Source organism: Maylandia zebra, linkage group LG10, assembly GCF_041146795.1.
Source record: "Maylandia zebra isolate NMK-2024a linkage group LG10, Mzebra_GT3a, whole genome shotgun sequence".
NCBI classification, from domain to species: domain Eukaryota; kingdom Metazoa; phylum Chordata; class Actinopteri; order Cichliformes; family Cichlidae; genus Maylandia; species Maylandia zebra.
In genome coordinates, this window is record NC_135176.1 from 17,267,587 (window position 1) to 17,273,118 (window position 5,532).

The 5,532-nt window shown below is 40.0% G+C and overlaps 1 non-coding gene across 1 annotated transcript; it reads right to left on the reverse strand.

Annotated features, from left to right (window-relative positions):
• Positions 1–1,434: 1,434 nt before the first annotated feature.
• On the reverse strand, positions 1,435–1,506 carry trnaw-cca (transfer RNA tryptophan (anticodon CCA)). Its single transcript has one exon. It is a non-coding gene; the product is annotated as a tRNA-Trp (tRNA).
• Between the last annotated feature and the right edge of the window lie 4,026 nt (positions 1,507–5,532).

Here is a 5,532-nt window from a genome sequence, read left to right on the forward strand (position 1 = left end):
ACAGCCATTTTGAGCTCACAGTATAATAATGCATCCTGGAACAAACTGCTTCATACAAGCTCCTTTCTGACTGTTCTTTGGCCTCCCACATCCATCCCTCCCACCAGCAAGTGCTCCGTGTGGACATTTGCAGTTGCCTGGCATTTCAAATTAAAGGGTAGAGTGAATAGGGAGTTTTGGAAAGATTTGGACTACTTGGTCTGACAAACTTGTGGCTATAAGCATGTAAAAAGCTCTTTTTGTCAGAGGTGCTTACTTTCAGAGCATAGGCTACTACATTAAGTGGAGATGAAATTAAAGGAGCGGTACATAAGCAGCAACTGGCCTGTCTGATGTAAAACTAGCGCTCCAGTGTACAATCGGACCATTGTGATAGACTGTTGAGCACAGTGAGTCTGTCTCATGTGAGTCAACTCCCTAGGACAAGAGGTGACCTGCTGTCTTAGCCAAGCTGCACTCTCACCAGGGCCATGCTAATGAAGTGTTCGGAGTTTAGTGTGTCCCAGTGAAAGATGAGAAAGGAGGTGGGGAGGGGGAAACTTGGACTGAGAAGTGAGAGAGGGAGGGAGACTTTCAACTTGTTTTGTGATGAAGCATTTAAGCAGAGAGGAACATTTGAGAGGAGAGAGGGAGTCATTGTCTTCATAACACAGAAAACTAAAAGGGAATGTAGAGGACAACCAAGGAACACAAGACTTCCAGCAAATAAGGTGACCACCCTGGATGTTTGTTTTGTTAAATGTGGGGACTGGAGTTTGGACCAAAAAGGTAGATAAACACTAAACATATTAATATAATGTATTACAACATAATAGGAAAGTGATTTTAGTCTGTGGACAGGTGTTGTTTTAATATATTCTGCTGAAAATTGTTTGTGTGTCTAGTGTAGTAATAGTTAGAGGAGTTAGACTGTTTGCAAAGTGCTCCATTTAGATTTGAGGTTGGACAGGAAAACCACTAAGAATCCCCTCGTGATTAACTCAAGCGTGTTTTCAGAACAGCACATTAGACTTTAACCTTTAATGTGACTTCAAGTCAGGGATCCTCTGTGATGCACCTCTGCTTTACAGGGGGAAAGGAATGGTTAAGCTTTTCGGCTCTCGTGTCTAACCACGGGGAAACAGGACTGTGTTTCTGGTTGAAGACCATTCCTCAGCCTCCGTGGCTATCACCACATACGTGTACATTTTAATGCGGTGCTAAACTGATGTGAAGTTACTCTGACAGGTTATGATGGTTCATTCAGATTTTTTAAAACTCAGATTAATAAAATTAACTGGACTCGCGTGGAGGTACTGTCGGTAGACGGTCAGCGTAAACGCATTCTTAAAGGAATTAACACGTTCAGCGTTAAGACACCTTGGTTGTATTGTTGTTCCGCTATAATTGGCAAATTTAAGGCAAATTGCAAGCGTGTGAAAGAAGAAATAGATATGACCCCGACGTGATTTGAACACGCAACCTTCTGATCTGGAGTCAGACGCGCTACCGTTGCGCCACGAGGTCTCTGCGATGGCCAGCCAGACACCAGTGCTCATGTGGCTGTGTGTCGACGGTTATGTCTGCGCATTTTATTTCCCTGTCTATCCGTGCCGAACGTTTATCTCATTAATCACTGAGAAATAGTTTCTTTATTGAAAGTTTCAGCGTGCTTCTCACATACCAAAATCATCACACGTGTTTTACTTTGTAAATACTTTCAAACCAAAAGTATTTACACCATAGCTGTTCTGATTTTACCAAAATTTGAGATCTGATGTAAGATACTTTGTCGGTTTATGGTCTTATGGGTTTTTTGGGGGGGTTTTGCACAGCATGTACGTCCACCATATAAAACAATTCATCGATATCCATATTAAATATGAACGCGTTGCAGGGTCCAAATCTTTCAGTAGATGGCGCAATTTATCCGAGGTTAATCATAGGGTGCCAAGCCACAGAGGAATCCACAAAATAAAAGTTTTAAAATTCATGCTTTTGACAAAAGTAATGCAATCTATGGTGAAGTGCACATGACATATTGTGTTGTTGAACTCTACACAATCTAAAGGAGTGGGTGAATCACTCAAACGTAATGTCGAAGGTGCTTGGTTTGTTTGCTTTGAGTTATGCGGGTTTGTTGCTAATCCCGGTTATTCTCCATCCAGGTGGAAAATAATTTTGGACACTTACCTGCTGTCATTTATTAGCAGCCGGACTGTACATTGCAAAATGGACGGGTAAGTACATACAATTCATATAACAACTTATTTTGTGTATGTGTGTGTTTTCCCCTTTGACCACATTTTGTTTTTATTTTTATCATCACTATATTTTTTTTAATGTTCTGATACATCATTTGTTGCCATCACTGTAACCTAAAGCAGTCATATCCATTAGTCACATATAAATAATCCTGCACAGGGCTGAAAGTGGTTACTCACATTAGGCTGTTCGCAGGTGAGATGGGTGTTAGCATCAGGGAGCTCCAGCAGTGCAGGGCTCATTGATTAACTGGGTAAATGTCAGTGTTGGAGCATGCAATTAATATTAATATCTTCTCTGGTAATTTATTTTTTATTGCAACTTCAAAGGCAAATTTACTTTCAGTCATTTTTGATTTCATTTTAGAAGCAGCACTATTGACAGAGAGGACATGTTTTGCATGTCTATTAAAGTATCCATCACATTAGTTTTGCACAGAAATTCTCGCTTAATATAAAGATATGCATGCCTAGATTGACCTAGATTGTCTTTTAGGCTTCACTTTAGAGTATCCATAAAGTGGTATGCCTTTTTTGAGCCATAACCAACAGTTTTAGCTGTTGTTATCCAATTATGGCACACACATACTGATTGACTTGACACCTTATTTTCCCTGTGTGCAAATCTGAAAAATAATTATCAAAAAAGCCAAATAACAATATAATAGTTTCATTTTCTATGTGGTAGTTTTCATCATATTAACAAAATCTGGAAAGGTTGTGACTTTTTGGTGACTTGTAACTTTCCCTTATAAATATGGCAATAGACAGGGCGACCTTCTTCTGGCTATAATAAAAGGCCATCCCTTAATATACTCTGGGTAATAGTCAGACTTCAGAAAAGTGTATGTTCTTCAGAGCCAACCAGTCAAAATGCGGGACATTGGCTCTAGATGTAGTTTAGGGGGACAAGGAATAAAAATATTGTGTTGCCCCACATAAAAAGGGACCCTAGGCATGCCTGTTGATGTGTATTTGTTTTGTGTTTGGACAACACATAAAGACTTATGCCACATGTCACAATTCCTCTTGTTGCTGTGAGGCAAAAGAAAGAAAGAAAGAAAGAAAACACTACTAAAAAATAGTACTGAAAGGACTTCATTGGCTCCCAATACAGTGTAGAATTCCCTTTCCTTTTTGTTGGTTAATAAAGCCCCAAATGGTTTGTCTCAGGGGCAGATCTACTGTGGTGGCATGGGGTGGTATGTGCCACCCCTAGTGCCACAGTAGTTTTGCATATGAATCAAAATAAGCTGGCATTAGGAATTTGAGCATAGCTACAACTGAGACCAATAACTGTGCAAGAGCACATTTTGAATTAATACCGTGGGCAATTCAGATTTCAACAAGGTCACATTTTTTTTGTGTAACTGAAATGTTTAGTCATTTGGGTTAAAACCCATAAGAAAGTTACAGACTATGATTATATGAAACATGTGTATACCTGCTGCAGTTGATGTATTTTAACCATGTGTAGTACATATTACAGAATGTAATACCTGCATATGTGTGACAAAATGGCTTTGATTTTGCCATCCCATCTGATTTCCATGCCACCCTTGTGTCACCCTAAAAGAATTCCTCTAGATCTGCCCCTGGTCGGCCTCACAGTAGATTTCTGACGTGCTCACTCTTCCTAACCCAGTCAGAGCTCTTAGGTCATCTGGCTTTTGACTGTTTCCAGTATTAGCTCTAGGTGTGCTGAAGGTGCTTTCAGTTAATTGTGGTTCAGTTCTTTGGAACAAACCTGGAGAAATGAGATAGGATACAACATACTTTACTGTCCCCTTAGGCAAATTTGTTGGGGACTTAAGTGCTGTTATAGGAGCTGCTTTTAAAGAAAGGAGAAATAATCAATTGATTAAAAACCAGACGTGTTTCTGTAATCACAGATCAATTACATATGTGCACACATTTATAAACATACCTTTTTATTTTTAATTCACACAAGCTTACACTTTTTAAAATCTCCTTAAAATATACATATATATTGTGCTTTTTTTCACTGCCTTACCTGTTATCATTCCTCAAATCCTGTTTTATTTTGGTAGTCATTTGCCACCAGTGCTTTGCATTTCCTTTTACTTCCCCTGTGGATTTATCCTAATTAGTTTCACCTGTGCCTCATCCCCCTGATTACCCCTCAGTGTGTGTCTGTGTGTGTGAATGTTAATTCAGTGCCTCTGGATTATTTACCCTTTAGTTGCCTTTTATGGACGTTATCATCCGCTTTAAAATAAAGCTCACCGTTTTGTTCAGCCCTGCATTCTGGTCTGAATTTGGGTTTTCTGCCACAGGTGAGCGATGGTGAAACATGAACTCTTTTTCACTATATTTACTATAAGATCTTGTTTTAGTTCTTGATTATGAACGTCAACAAAGCATACCAGTGATTTACACTTTGAATGCATTATATGCAAATTGGCAAAAATTGTAATTTTTCAGTTATTGAACCATACCTGGAGGTTTTTCTTTTAATTTCAGAAGGTGCAGCTTTTGTGAATTTCATGTCAGGGATGAAAAGCTAACTGGACGGTTTGGGAAAGCGAGGGAGCAGCCATCTGCATGTTCTGCTGCTCTGGATGCAGTCTCCATGGCAACATAGTGTTCCTGCAGCAAAAATCATGGGAAGACAGCTCGGTCCCAACCCCCAGGCGCATGCACACAGGCACTTCACTCACACTTTTGAGGCAAACGGTGCCTGCTCTGTCCATACATATAGGGATCATACAAGAAACACTGCAGCAGTTTGCCTGTCAAAATTCTTTACGCTACTTCCCATCTTCACCACTATGTTTCTCTAGATTCTTAAATAACTCACAAAGACGATGTCCTACCTCCCACCTTCCTCTGATTCTCTTTTATATGGCATTTAATAATTCATTTCATCACTCTTTTAAATTGATGTCCAACTAAATTAGAGTTTTCAACAGGGTTCAGGCGATTTTTGGTCCTCCCATCTCATCTTCCACATCTCTATGCAAAAAGAGAGCCTCTCCTCATGTCAATGAGTGACTGTCTCACAGTTTGGCTTGTTGGATATTTCTCATTATCCTTACACACGCAATCAAAAAGAGAGGCAGAAGAGTTAAGGGACACCGAGAGCAGGAAATGGAGGGGGAAAAAAATCTGTCTTTGTTGCCATCTCCTCTTCACTCTGCTCATCTGTTACACTATTGGACAGTTTGGCCCCCTCCCATTTTCACACCAGCCAGTCAGCTTGTACAATATCTCTGTATCTCTTGGCTCTCTCTCTTTCTCTCGCGCTCTCTCAGCTTCTATCTCTCCC